The sequence below is a fragment of the Chanos chanos genome, chromosome 6 (genome assembly GCF_902362185.1).
Source record: "Chanos chanos chromosome 6, fChaCha1.1, whole genome shotgun sequence".
Taxonomy (NCBI): Eukaryota; Metazoa; Chordata; class Actinopteri; order Gonorynchiformes; family Chanidae; genus Chanos; species Chanos chanos.
This window is the reverse complement of record NC_044500.1, coordinates 30711187-30725921: the sequence shown is the minus strand read 5'-3', so window position 1 is coordinate 30725921 and position 14735 is coordinate 30711187.

Genomic DNA, 14735 nt, shown 5'->3' with positions numbered 1-14735 from the left:
TGAAACTCAAAGATCTGAAAAATGTGACAGTTATTATAGTACATAGTTATTAAATGATAGAACCTTTTTAAACATTGAAGCAAGTTTACTTTTTCTAATGTCCTCAGGGATTTTGTAAGGTACCAGCTTAGTTTTTACTATTCATGTAATTCATGCCGAGATTTTGATACATTAACTACCAAGAAGCATTTGTAAACTACTAAATGCTGTCCACAAAGGTAAGAAAAAAACTGTCAAAAAACAAATGTCAGCTTTAATAGGTGGATTTCTAGGTAGATAAAATCAAAACTATGCTGAGCTCTTTCATATTTGCAGTTATGAAACACCGTAGACAGGGAAATGATTGAACTTCAAAATGAAAACATTAGTTTTAATTACTGAGCAAAAAATTTTTTTAGTTGACTTGTAGATATGTTATTCGGGCCTGCTCTTCGGAGGCCCTTAAGTTTTCTGAAAACAGTTAGTCTTAGCTGTCTGTTACAGCCTGTTAAATGAAAATAGGGTAATGATGGATTAAATAATTTCCGCCAAATACCTTCATAGGCCAGTACATTATAAGTGAACTTTCGGTGAGGCACTTTTCAAGTGAGATTTTTATACTGAATGGTCACAGAAGGACACCACTGGGATGAAGTACAGGTAAAGGCCTGAGGAACCAACCAATAGCTGATTGCTATAAGGAGATGCTCCAGCTCAAAGAAGAGAAACTAGAGCTCTAGATCATAAAGAATAGGGGAGAATATTTCACCAAGATTGAAGTGTTCTGAAAAAATGGGGAAAAAGTGTCCTAATTAGACATCATGGCTAGACAGAATTGTGCAAAATTTTGTGATCAATAATATTCTGGAACTTGTCAGCAATCACCCTCTGTTATAGTTGTTTTCATTTACTTTTTATTATTCTGTCAAAATGCAGTTCCAGTAATTGGAACAATTGACGTGACATGGCCTACATTTTGGAAAATGTTGTGTCTTTTTGACTAAATATGTAACAATAAATGACTTGGCAGAATAGCACTATTGTCATCAAAAAACAAAGATAAATAAATTATGATGAGAAAGCTTTCATATGAAAACGCTTGTAATGATGCCCTGTTTTGCTTCCACATGTGCCAGATGACGCTCTCTCTCCGCTGCTCTCGTGGTTTGAGGGATAGGGATTCTCTTCATACTCTTCTACAGTATTCCATATCTGGATTGATTTAAGCTTTCAGTGAAAAGAAATATGGTGTCAAATAGACATCATGTGAAGTGCACTGTCATGGAAACACACCGGCATATTGTCATTGATACTAATTGGGAGGGCAGTAATTGCTTAAAGGGCCCCAGTGCGGGTGGACACCTGTGTTCATAAAAATTAAACATTGACTGAGATCATATTTTCTTTAAAGCTTGTAGCACTATTATGACTTGAGAGAAAAAAAATATCACGCAAGTGAAGTTTGTATGATGTTTTAATGTGATGTTCAAAAACAGTTGTGGAAGGAATGGAAATGGTAATGGCACATAACAGACCTTATGTTAGACAGGCAGTCAAACTAGGACAATCAAGTTAAGTTGCTATTTAAAAAAAGAAGAAGAAGAATTTCTGTTAACCTATCTCTTGTTTCTTCTTACATCAGTATGAACTCTGAGGTTGCTTTTGGCTGGCAAGACAGTCAAGGTTCCATTTTTGCACTACCAGTCATAACTGAAAATATTTATCAGTGAGTCTGGATGTGGTTGGAGATTTGAGGTGTTTCAGTCTTAAAAATGTTTCCTCAAGATATAGGTGTTGCCAAAAATAGTTGCTATTTTGAGTGCATGCTTTTTTCATTTTTAGATTGGGATAGGTCTCTGTAAGGAGAGAGGGATAGAAATTAGCCAGTGCTTGACTTTAATGCGTCGTTCAGGTTGTGACAACTTTGTAATTCAACCAATTCACACTGATAAATTGGCTTGACACCATTAATATAGGCTGTGAAAAGGCTCTGAAAAGTCAGATGTCTTTCTGTGTGGTCATGAAGCTTTTGAAATCTCGTTTGAAACTCACTTTTCAATACTGCCAGGGCCTCCACACACTTTTCGGTTGGGAATGCAACTGGAGGTGACTCAGATGATAGCTTCTGTGTAGTGTGGAGATGGCAGAGGTTTTTCTCCTTGTTTAAGAGTTAACTAAAATGTTTTTACATGTGAATGCATATCCCAGATGAGTTTTCCCTTGCCTTGAAGCTGCTTGAGACCCTTAAGTAGTTCTGTTACATCAGTTAAGAAAGCGAGGAGCCATTTCCATTTTGCATCGGTAAGCTCTGGCACAAATTTGCTTTTCAACAGCATAAACACATTCATCTTGGGGAGCAGGTCATAAAAACTTTTCAGAGCTTGCCCCCAGCTTAGACAATGGATGTCAGTATGGTAGAGCCCATCTCTGCAAACAGCCTTCAGCCCCCACAAAAATTCTTCAAACTGGCTGTGGATAAGAGCATTAGCTCTGATGTAATCGACACAGGACTCCACATCTTTCATGACATAGTCCCACTTAACTGTTTCACAACAACACTTGCTGGTGAATGAGGCAGAGCATGGCCGTGCTCAACCATCTCTGGGTTGATGGCATCCAACCACTCCTCTTACAGCACCCACCATACTTAGAGCCCCATGGTTTGGTGAACTTCTCCATAAATGTACTTTCCCATCGTGGCTCCCTTCATGCTCTGTAATACAGCAAGCCTCTCAGTGATTTTCAACTCTTTATTAATCCCAAGGATGAAAATCTGAAGTTGCAGCATTGCCCCCCATTTCTTCAGTCCTTTGTGCAACTGTGCATACAGATAGACTCATGGAATTGAACAAGTCTATCTTCTCTTGACACGTCTCCCTTGTGACAGTAGTCAGGCATTGTTTCACAAACTCTCCCTCGGTGAATGGTCTTCCATTACCAAGTATTAGTTTGACCACTTAAAAAGTAGCTTGAACTGATGATGTGTTTAGCTCTGACTGCTTTAACCAAGCATTTTGCTGAGTTTTCAGTCCATTTTGTCTCTCTCGCGTGCCCTGTCAGGACATTTCTTTTCTTTGTCATAACTTCACCGAGCTAGGTAAGTGTAAAACAAATGATGATAAGGATGATGATGATATAGTCTAGCATAGATGAGTATAGTAGATTGGCTAGCAGTCAGAAAGGTTAATTAAATGTTGCTCCAAGTTATGGCTAAATTTTTTCCTCAACATTTCCTATGAGGTTATTTGGAGCCAACTTTTCCATTGGATGTTGTGTCTTCTGTAAGGTAAGCCTATTTATAGTAAGATGAAGGGTTCAGCAGGCTGGAGTACATGCATTGCTGCTGTTGTTGAAGGAGCTGGTCAAATCAAAGGAGCAGGCCATATTTTTAGGAGACCTGCTTTCATGACTCGTCCCTTCAGGCCATTTGGTTGTGATGTCTTTTTCAATTTAAGCAACACTTGTGACAGCAGAGTTTTCAAATATCATTATAGGAACATACTCATAAGTAGTCTTGCATGCTGTTTCACATCCGGCCTTTAAAAGTGTCTTCACACCTAGTTTGTTTAGAGTAGTCGCTTTGAATCCTGCTTTCCTCTTTATTTTACTTCGTATAGGTAGATATGAACTGAACACACCAGTTGCACTCAACATCTAGACCAAGATCCTGCTGAGACGGTGGTTTTGGTCTTGTTGCAAACAAAACCTGGGCCAATTTGTTTGGAGTATGAATGTGATCCAACACAGGTCCAACCCAGCTATAGGCAATACTGTGTTATGATAGTCACACTACACTATTGCTTGGGAGTAATTAGTCTAGTTCAAGGAAATTTACTGTCACAATGTGGAAAGGAGACATGAGCCAGGCAACCAATTCAGCCCTGGAAAGGATGCTTTATTTTACAAAACCATGTTATAAACATATGTGGCCAAGGTGCTGGAGCAGTGGGAACAGTGCTTGGGGTCTGCAGGTATGGTGGCTTTCCATGCAATGGCAATCTAGAGAGGACCCAGAAGCTTGGTGTGATTGCTAATGAGACACTTGAGCCTGGATCCGAACCTGAATGTCCAGCTCAGCTGGTCAGTATTTCTCCTCTGATTTACCCAGCTGACAGCAGTCACTTCCAGTGGCAGCTTGGCAACAGGCTGTGGAACCAGGCCCTCCGTGCTGGCCTCCGCACTCCGCACTCTGTTCTGGTCCACTTGGCTCGTGGCGGTTATCTTCGGTGGCAGCTCAGCAGAGCCTAAGGAAGAGGAAAGAGATATATTCCCATCACTGCCACAGCACTCTCTCCTTCTTTCCCTACATTCTATGGCCATTTTCACTATACTGTTATGTTCAGATGTTTAGGGGCAATTGGAATGTAGGAAAGTTTTGAGAAGTGTTATGAACTTTAGTGGGCTCCATCAGGTTTGACAGGTAAATGATGCCATAAGGAACTGCCTTTGTTTGTCATGTGATGTTTGAAGTGACACAAGACGAGATGTTTTCATAAAGTAGCCCTCATGTACGGTATGAAAGTGATGGAGTAGCCTATGGACAGCTGTAGCACAGATTTTGACAATTCTAAGGGAATGGATTTATTTTTGTCGTTACAGGTGTTAATTTACATGCCTTAACCCTAACATCTGTTAATCTGTTGTTGCATAAGTTTCATACTCTTCTAATATTTCTTGGGTTTTGTTGCAGTCTGTATCAGTATTTCCCAATTGTGCTTCTGGAGTCCCACAGTATTTTTGCAGTCTGCTTGTTGTAACACACGTGATTCAACTCATCAGATAGTCATCAAGATCCTCATTATTGTTAGAGCAGGGAGAAACCCAAAAAGTACAGAATTGTGGGCAGAATCCAGGAGCCAGACTGGGAAACACTGATCTAGATTAAACTCTGGGCATTCTTAGTTGTTGTCGATGAATACAAGAGAAGTGCAAGAAAGTACTTTAAATTGCTGTGGCTGTATAGGTGGCAGATATGTTGGGAATATCAGGGATGACTTTCAGACTGTGCTGGTGAGAGTATCTAACAGCGGGGTGAGAAGAGCTCCCTGGCTCATTCATGTAAGGATCACAGTCCAGGAGTTGAAAGGTAATATATGGAGAAATCTCTGGTGGATCCTCTATATCTGTAGGATATTTTGGGGTCTTTAATTTTTGTCATTGAAATTGTGATGCAAAACCCTTGTGCTAACAAGAAAAGAACAGGATGGGCCATTTCTGAAAGTTTCGTTTGGCCTTTCTTCTCTGTTGGACAGAATGGCACAAAAGTCAAATGTTAAAGTAATTATGGTCTTACCTTCTGTCACAACTACAGTAACAACAAGCGTACATTGGGGTTTATTGATAATACACAGCAAATTTGGTGTATTTGACATCTGTTTAGACATGTTAATATTGTGTATTTGGCTGTTACCTTCACTCAAAGGCCTGGGATCAATTATCACAGCTGGGTTTTTACTTTAAGGTGAGGCCCCTGACTTAGGGCAGACTAATTATGATCCATATGGTAGAGCTATCTGTGAGATGTTTTCAAACTGTAAAGAAGTTGCATTACTTTTGATGGCATATTTTTAAAATAAAATGTTGCTGTACAGAATTCCTATTTCTTACCTTCCTGTTTTTATGTTTTTATGCCCCAAATCTGTTTACATGGTATGATTTCCCGTTGAAAGATGAGTTCAGCAGCATGGCTGTTGTCTTGGATTGACTTTTATATTTTGTTCAAGTCTGGTGCAGCAGTTTCTCTTGATTGTTTGTGTTCTCTAACACATAAGTTCTCAATCTTTTTCAATATATGGACTGATTTTCTGGTGGCAATTTTATCACAGACCCCTTGTCATAAAAATGCCACTCTACTGAATAAGTGAAAAACAGGCCACACACACAAAAAGCATGCATCAGTGTTTTGTTTTATGTTCAGTTCAGTTTCCGTCCTTGTTTCACAGTGATTTATAATAAGTCACATTAAAGGCTTGCCTTTAGAACTCATTACTGCACTCAACAGCACTACTTGCACACCAATTTATATTTAATATTTCTTTATCTACAGTAAAGCCATTGAGCATACTTGCCTTTATCAAGGATAACAGGCAGAGTAGAGGGATTAGGCAAGAAAGTAGTGACACGTTGTTGTGTTACTTGATTTAAGAACCTTGTTCAAGACAGTGTGCAGCAGCAGAAAGAAAGCCAAAGACCTTGCATCCAACAGCTCTCTACCTATGACTCAGACCAGCAACTTTCTCGTTTAGGTTGTGGAGCACTCCTCCTCACCCCCAAGGATTATCTCTGTTATTACTGTGGGCTGTGTTGTCCCATTCACCTGTCAATGCTGTGCTAGGTGACTTTGAAGGTGCTGTATGGTGAGCATCAAGGTGCTGTCCCTGCAGCTGTCATGGGGCCATTCTCCGCCCTGTGCTTCCTTACCCACGTCCACATGTCAAAGCATCATCAACAGCTGCTCTGAGATGTTTGCCTCCCCTTCTTCTTTCTTTCTGTCCTTTTCTAAGCTCCAGCATTAGTAAAAGATTTCTTTTGGAAAGTCTTCTGCTGGTATTGTTGTCCATCATTAGCCATCTCTGTGATATGTTAAATTTGGTGAAAAGAGCTTCTCAGCTTACTGTACATGTTCCTCTCAGCTCTCCAAAGTTGTTTGATACCAGTTTGTCCACAGTTGGGTAGGTTTTTGATGCCTTTACCCTTAGTAGAGACTGGAGTCCACGGGCCCAGTCTTAGTCTGACTATCCCCATGTACTTGTGATGAGCTCAGATCACAACAACAAATTCCCAACCTCCTCTCTCTGCTGATGTGGATGAAACCACAGATGAGTCTGATGTGGTTAAGGTCAGCCCAAAACAACTGAGTGGAACTGTAGGGCTCTGCCGCAAGATGGTCATAATGTCATTGTAGTCCTTAATCTTATGAAACCTTTCAGCTGATCTTTCTTTGCTTTACTGAACTCTTTAAACAGTGACACTGACTCTGACTGTCTCTTCTTTAGTCTGAGTAGATGGCGCCTGGACATCTTTGTCCACCCTCAGAGCCCTGTATCTATCTGTTCAGCAGATGTGTCCTAGCCAGTGAATATGCAACGTCTAGACTTTTGTCAGCTCCATCTGCTTCTTTGTGATCACAGTGCCATTCATGCATTCTTCAGGTGCAGTTCTGAGCTTCCACAAAATGCTACATTCTCTTGGGACTGCTTGGATTCAGACATAAGAGTTACAGTGCACATAAGTAACAAAATTCCTACAATATGCTACACATTTTCAAAGGCATACACGCTCAACAGTCACTATCACAAGATATAGAATATTTACATTTGTGTTTCATATGCGTATTCAGCTGGATCCTAGCACCATACAGCGTTGCTATAAACAGATGTCTAATTTGTTTTGGGAGCCAGGAAGTGTGGTATGTGATGGATGTGACTTATCTTATGGCTGTAAATGATTATTGTTTGAACTTATTTTTGCAGTTCTTGAACTATAGTGATGAAATACAATACCAAATATCCAGTGTGCCAACAGCTGAGAAACTGTGTGCTTCCTTGGTAGCTGATTGACAAACATAGAACCGTGATTAAATTTCGTTTTTCCACTGCATGGTACCAGCTCTATTTGAATCGGCTGTACTCGCCTTTTTCGGTTTTCCATTAGGCAAATCTAGCACCTAGTACTTGGTACCCGGTACTATTTTTTGTACCTACTCTGTTGTGGTTCCAGATGAGCTGAGTAGGTACCAAAACGTGACATGAAAACACTGCAGGCTATTGATTTGGTCAGAGAGAATTGTCACTATTATGCGACACATGACATGGGATATCCTCAGACATGATGCACAAATCCGCCATTTTTAAAAACACCAAGCTACTATAGCAACTGCAAATTTTGCAGCAAGATTCAAGAACACCATACCTTCAGTATTCTCCATTGCTACTGTGTTTGTCGCGTTGAATATAACATCATGGCAGTTTCTTGCAGCGTCACGAGCTACATCAAGGGGTATTAATTGCAGCGGAAAACGAATGAGGTGCCAGGTACCAAAAAGCAAGTAGAATCAAGTCGAGCCAGTACCATGTAGTGGAAAAGCAACAAAATGATAGTGGAGCAGTAATGCAAACACATTGTCGGTGAAACTCCAATTTGAAAATACTGATTAGACATTTAGCAGGATCAGGATTTCTATGTAAATTTCTGCAGAGGTCTTCTGTTCCTAATAGCTCATGTGTTAACAAAAAGTAAGTTGCCACACAGTTTGGATGGCTGCGCTCAAAAGTGACAAAGCACCAAGGGAGGCCAAGTTTTTTTTTTTTATCATCTCTTTACCTCCCACTGTTCATGTTTTACTGGCAGTAAAGATTGTGCTAGCATCTTTTCCACTAACACAATCTTTTTCTTGAGCACCCCATGATATGCTATTTCTGGCTAAGAGAATAAATGTATAAAGTAGAAAATGGCTATCCATGTGAAACTAATAGAATGTGAAGTTGTTTAAATTCAGGATCAACAAATTAATCCTGAACGCTACAAATTTAGGTTGTAACATTTTACAAAAACAAATCCAGCCGTATCGAGTGAAACCGTTGTCATCAAAATGCTCCAAAAGTTTCTAATACTCTTTAATGTAATATATTGTAAAACTGTATCTTATTCCCTTTTTCATGTTGAAACGAAAAGTCTCAGTTAAATACCATACCTGCAAGTAAATTACTCTCTCTGGCAGAACCACTGTTGAGTGTCCTGTGGTTCTTGATAGAAGCCAGACACAGAGGCAGTAGGGGGTCCCCTCAGGTTAAGTGATACATGAGTCATGATAAATATGTCACACCTGGGACAAATATGAAACATTGCTTTTGTGGTTGGCTTCACATCAGACAAGGTTAACATCTTCCTCGTAGCTGTGGAAATGATATTAAAAGTTTTTGGATCCATATGTTTGATCCGTATCTTTTGTTCTTCTTGAATTCAGGTAAGGCTAGAGTTCCAGACAGGAGATAAGGGTTCAACTGACTTTCTGTCTTTTTAAATATATAAACAACACAACAGGAACTAACTTAGAGATTGGACATTTTGTTATCTGTTTTTGCTGTGTTTAACATTTAGTCATAGCTATAGTTTGTGAATAAATGCTCATTAATTTGATCGAAGAATGGTCTTAAATTTCAGGGGAGGAAAATGGCATTTCATTTCATAATTTCTTAATAATAAATTATTAAGGACCTTTACAGTGTTGTATACCATGAAACAGGAGGTTCTGGCTGTAGCAGCGATTTTCTCATAGAAATGCAACTGGACATCAAGAAGTTTGTGAACAAATGGGATGCATGGAAAATTGGACATCAGTGTAGATCGAGAATCTTTTGCAGGAGAATCTGGCAGACAGATCAGTTCTGTTTTGTACAAGATCGATTTAGGATGATGCTTGACTGTTAAAGCCATTGCTTGCCATCCTACTGTTCCAAAGCCCCCTGTGGGTCTTTGACTAGCTGGCAGTGGCTCCAAAGTGAAATAGGGAATTATCAATTCATTAAAGTTTTGCATCAATAAATTTATTATAAAGAAAATTCCGACATCCTTGAAGCTGTTTTAACTATTAAAATTGAAAACATTCAACAAACGATGGCAAATATGCATATTTTTTATATCAGTGTATTGTAAATACATTTCCAATCAGGTTTTCTACATATGTGCTTTGATTAGGTTTATGTGAGAATCTGTGTTTCACATACAATGCGTTGAGATCCTAGCTGATTTCAGTTTGCTGGCAGTGGTTTGAAATAATTTTAGAGTTTTAACTGAAATGGTGGTTTAGTCAGTTGACATTTTTAATCACTACATCTCTGGAGAACGTCATTTAAAACAAGAAGTTGTTAAAAAAGATCATGCCATCTTTCTGTGAATTTGGTCACTTTTTAGTTTTACAAACTTTTCTTGTGGGACTAGAACCAATAAAAACCAAAGGGAAGATAATAATGTGACAGTGGGCTGAAAAAATGCTTACATGAAGTTAAATTATGTCAGTGATCAAATATACAAAGAAAATATGTTTCCTCTGTTTTGGTGAAACTTTTGAAAAAATATGTCTCTATGTCTCATTTGTGTCACAAATACCTAATTCAGCTAGACAAATAGGTACACATTTCCTCCTGATCCTGAAAGGTGGGAAGCAGAGTAAGAAAATCATGCGATGTGACAACATAATCCAGTGACACTATATATAGAGAATAGCAGCGGGCCAAGTACTGATCCCTGTGGAACAGCAGCGGAGAGGCTGTGTGCTACAGATACAGATCCTCTCCAGACTTTGTAGGACACTATGTCCAAATATGATTAAAACCAGGAGCTGTAAGCCCAATACTCGTCTCCATTTCTATGCTTCTGTTGCAGTCATCATCTGCTGGTTCACAGTATTCAGAGGCCACAGACAGATTTTGAAGGATCAAAACAGAGGATGAGGAGAAGAAAAAGGTGATCCTGGCTTCCAAAAAAGCTAAAAGACTAAAAGAGGAATGAATTATGTCAGAGTAGTAGATGAGTTGTTCCTTGTGAAATATTAGTGAGTGCACCTAAGCTCATCACTAAGGATTTGGTCAAACTTTTCTCAGCAATCCAAAAGCAATGAGGTCTTGTTGTCTAGATGTCCTAGGTATAATTACAGGCAGCTGGGACAGACCACCTTTTTTTTTTTTTTTTTAAACATTATCCTGACCATACTGGTATGCGATTTACATAGTAAACCCAGAACACAGACTAGAGTCGTAGCAGTTGCCTGTAGCTTATTTTGTGTCCACCTTTTTGGCCAATTTCAAGATCAGTTTTAGCCAGTGCTGTGGTCTGTTCAGAGCAGGTGCCAACCACATCCAGGCACTTTGCTAGATACGGTTTAACAAACTACAGTAATAACTCTATTGTGGGTGCACCCATTGCATGAAAACATATTTGACATCACAAACTGTGGTTGCACAAAGAAATCTAAACAAGAAAATGAACAACAGATGGCCCGGAATACTGCAAGATACTGCACATGGTGGTGCTAGTGTTCATTAAGAAGGCAGAAAAAATTACTGCTGCAGTGACTTGTTTAATGGGTATTTTTCTCAGACATTCTTGTTTATGTATTAAATGCTACAATCCTTTAAGTATTTAGGTCAGAATGTTGCTCGTATAGATTGCAGTATTGGTTAGGCATGCATTCCATTCAGAATCTAAAATCATCATACAGGTAGATGGGATTTATTGAATCAGGTGGATTTTGGGTTTGAAGATGCATTCTCATTCCAGAACTGATTCAGTGTAGCAGTGATAGTGCTGAAGTTAACCACTGAAGAGTCAGTCACTTTTCTGTTGTGCTACAGTAGTTGTAAGCAGTTGTGCTTTGAAATATGTTGATATTATGATTTAGTCACTAATCTAGAATCTTTTGTGAGATATGTGTGTCTCTCAGATGTGCATTCAGAATACAAGGAGCATTATGCTGATGAAACACAATGTTGCTGGACTTGCATTGGTGCACTTGTTCTCAGTTCATTACTGCTTCGGTACCAATTAACTTTAAAACTGATTTTTGGACATTTTCCCTAAAACATTTTTCTTGTTTTTGATTGTGGCAAACCAGTGTATAGAAACTCAAAGAGAATTGTGCCTTTTCTACTTGTATGGTTCAGAAAAGTACAGACAATTTGATTACATTTCTCCCAGCTGCTGTCTTTTCCATCACCAACCAAAACTCAAAACAGTAGATATGGTGAAATTGACGCATTGACGCAAGTCAATGTTGTCATGGCCCTTTGTTGAGTGGATATAGGGATGTTCTTGTGATTAATTGTAGAGCAGCTCTCTAACTAAGCAACTCAATGATTTAGAAATGTTTCATTAAACTGCCATGATTACATGTGGCAGAACTGGGTCATATAAGAATGATGACTGAGACTGAAATCCTTGAATTAAAGTGTTGCTTTTATAGGTTTGGCTTGTGTTGTGTGAGCTGGTTAGATGTGGTTGGTGGGGGATTGTTTTTGGAATGTTGGAAATGTCTTTTGTTTCCTTGAAAATAAAGCTACATTGTAATACAATAAATTGTAATCTCTTTAGCATGCGCATTCCACATTTTCCTTTTCTTTCCACATTAAAGGCTCATTGTAATTAGTGCACAACTTTTATATTACAAAATATTCATGTCACCTGTCAGCGGTATCAAACAACTCTCTCTGCTGTATTTACACATTTCTGATTGCAGTATATCTCCAGTTAGAAGATGGGATACATATTTCTCACCATACTCTGTGTAGACATTGAATTGATTAAAATTTTGAACCATATTTTGTAAAACAGTGTTCTGAGACTTCTCACAAAAGTTGGTTAAAGTGTGGTCGCAGCGCTTTGAGAAATACCTTTCTTGATAGAAACAAGAATATCAAGAATGCATGAAAACATTAACATTATTTTATCCAGTCTGAACACCAAATACAAAATCTCTTTAATGAACTCTCAGCTAAGTAGAAGCCTCAATTAAAAAATCAGTCTCCATAGATGAGTATTTTAAAGATAGAAATTCAGATCTGAAAACAACCATATAGTCACTTGCTTGTGAATTGTGTGTATTTGTCAGTGCGTTGAGAATATTACTGCAAAACATTCCGAAGTGTGGATTAAAGGGTTTCAAATGGCACACTTGAAATGGGATAATTGAAACAAGCTGGGAGGCTGATGCTTCAGGTTTATTTGGGGGTTTATAGTTGGTTTGTATTTTATTGTGTGCTCTCCTTTTGACTGAAAATTGAGTAAAAATAATAGTTCAAAGACCTCTAAGTTCTAAATGAATGAATGGTGTTTTTCATCTCCCCCGACTTTTGCAGAAGGGAATCATTTGCTTTGTAAAACTTAGTGATGTACATTGTATTGGATTTTGTGTTTTCAGGTTAACATGTCCCATGTTACATCATTTACAGGATTTGTTTGTGTCTACTGAGTAACCCAGTCAATTAAAATAAATACACTAGATCTAGTTCTTAAAAACTAACAAACAAATTAAAAAAAAAAAACCCCAGAAAAACACACCCTTTAGTTTACCAGGGAAGCTCGTGACTTTGAGGCTTGCATATAGGTTGTTTTCCCCCCAGGTGCTCGCCTAGGCTGAAAGGACGTAAATGATCCAAACCTGTTGTGAGTTTCAGGAGACGTCGGTATGTGAGACGTGGCAGAGGCAGCCCTGGCCAACCTGCAGATTTGTTCCATATGTTTCCTGCACACAGCCTCTCTCTCTCTCTCTCTCTCTCTCTCTCTCTCTCTCTCTCTGAACCTCCCTTACTCTCCCTCCCACTCTGTTTCCCTCTAGCACCTAGACTTGCCAAATTGTAAATAAAAGGAGAACACAAAGAGATTGCAACCTTTTTTCTTCAAAAATCAAAACAATCACTGTACAATCCAGTATAATGGGGGAAAAGGTGCTTTCACTGAGCCCCTCGTGTAATGAGTGTATGGAAAGATTGAAAGATGGACATATTGCCATTCAAAATACCAATTGTTTATTGTGTTGTTTAATACAAGGAATGCTTCACTTATTTCATTTTTGAAAACTGAAGTATGCACATGTGTCAGGTGAAAGACTGTGAAATAACAAGTACAAGGAGTAATTGTAATCTTTCACACAGAGGAACACCTGGGTTGTGTCACCATCTTGTTATCATATCTCTACCATGATGAATCATACTTCTAGTACCATATCTCCTCCTCTAGTATGAATTTTAAACCACATTGAATATATCTGTTCTCCTATTTGAATGGTAAACCTGTCACAGCAACAGCTTTGGGAGGATTGGTTTCTAAACTGAACTGCTGTCTATCAACAGTTTTAGTTGGCCAGACAAATAACGAGCTATGTAGTCAATGTAGTAATGCTGTATTAAATACTTTATGTGTGAGGATACAGATAGTGCAAATGTTGCATGGCCATTAGATAGGCTACTGTTTCTGAGAAATAACCATGTTGCTATGTTTCATGAGAGTTTTTTTGTTGTTTGTTTTATTTTATTTTATTTTTTTTAGGATTGGCTCGTGGGAGGTAATAATATGTGTTCCAGTTTTACAAAAATAAATAAACGATATGCATTGTTTCATTTGCATTGTCAGCCTCCTCGCATAATGACAGTGCAAATGTCTGGATCAAATTGGACTTTTGATAATGAGGATTGTAAAGTGACTCCTTTTTATTGTAGTGATGTATTTTTGTATTTGTTCATCCTGGTGGCTAGGGAGATCCCAATGCTTTCCTGGGAGTAAAAACAAAGTCCTACAGCTCCATCTACTGGTAAATGACACTGGGGATAAACATGACAGCCGTCTGGCAAAGATAATTTTATTAAGCCCAAAAGAAACATCCGACATCTGTTTTACAGACAATATAAAATCCACTTGTAGCACGTCTTAGCACCGTTTCAGGTAATCCTGTTTGAATGCAGATTTATTGGGATGTCTTGTCAAAGATGTTGAATTTACACAAAGTAAATCACAGATATCCCTGATACAGACTAGAGAGCATACCTGCTTGGTTTGTATAAATTAATGGATTTCAACCCTTACTGAGCAGTGTCTTGAACTCTCGTTGTTTTATGACGCTGTCACAACACTTTAACAGTGCTTACCAATACTTGGTTATAAGTATACCATAACAGCATGCAACATCTGAAAAAGTTTTACTTGACATTTTATCTCATGAGCGTTAGATTTATGACTTTTGGGGGCTGATTGTGACCATGCTTGTT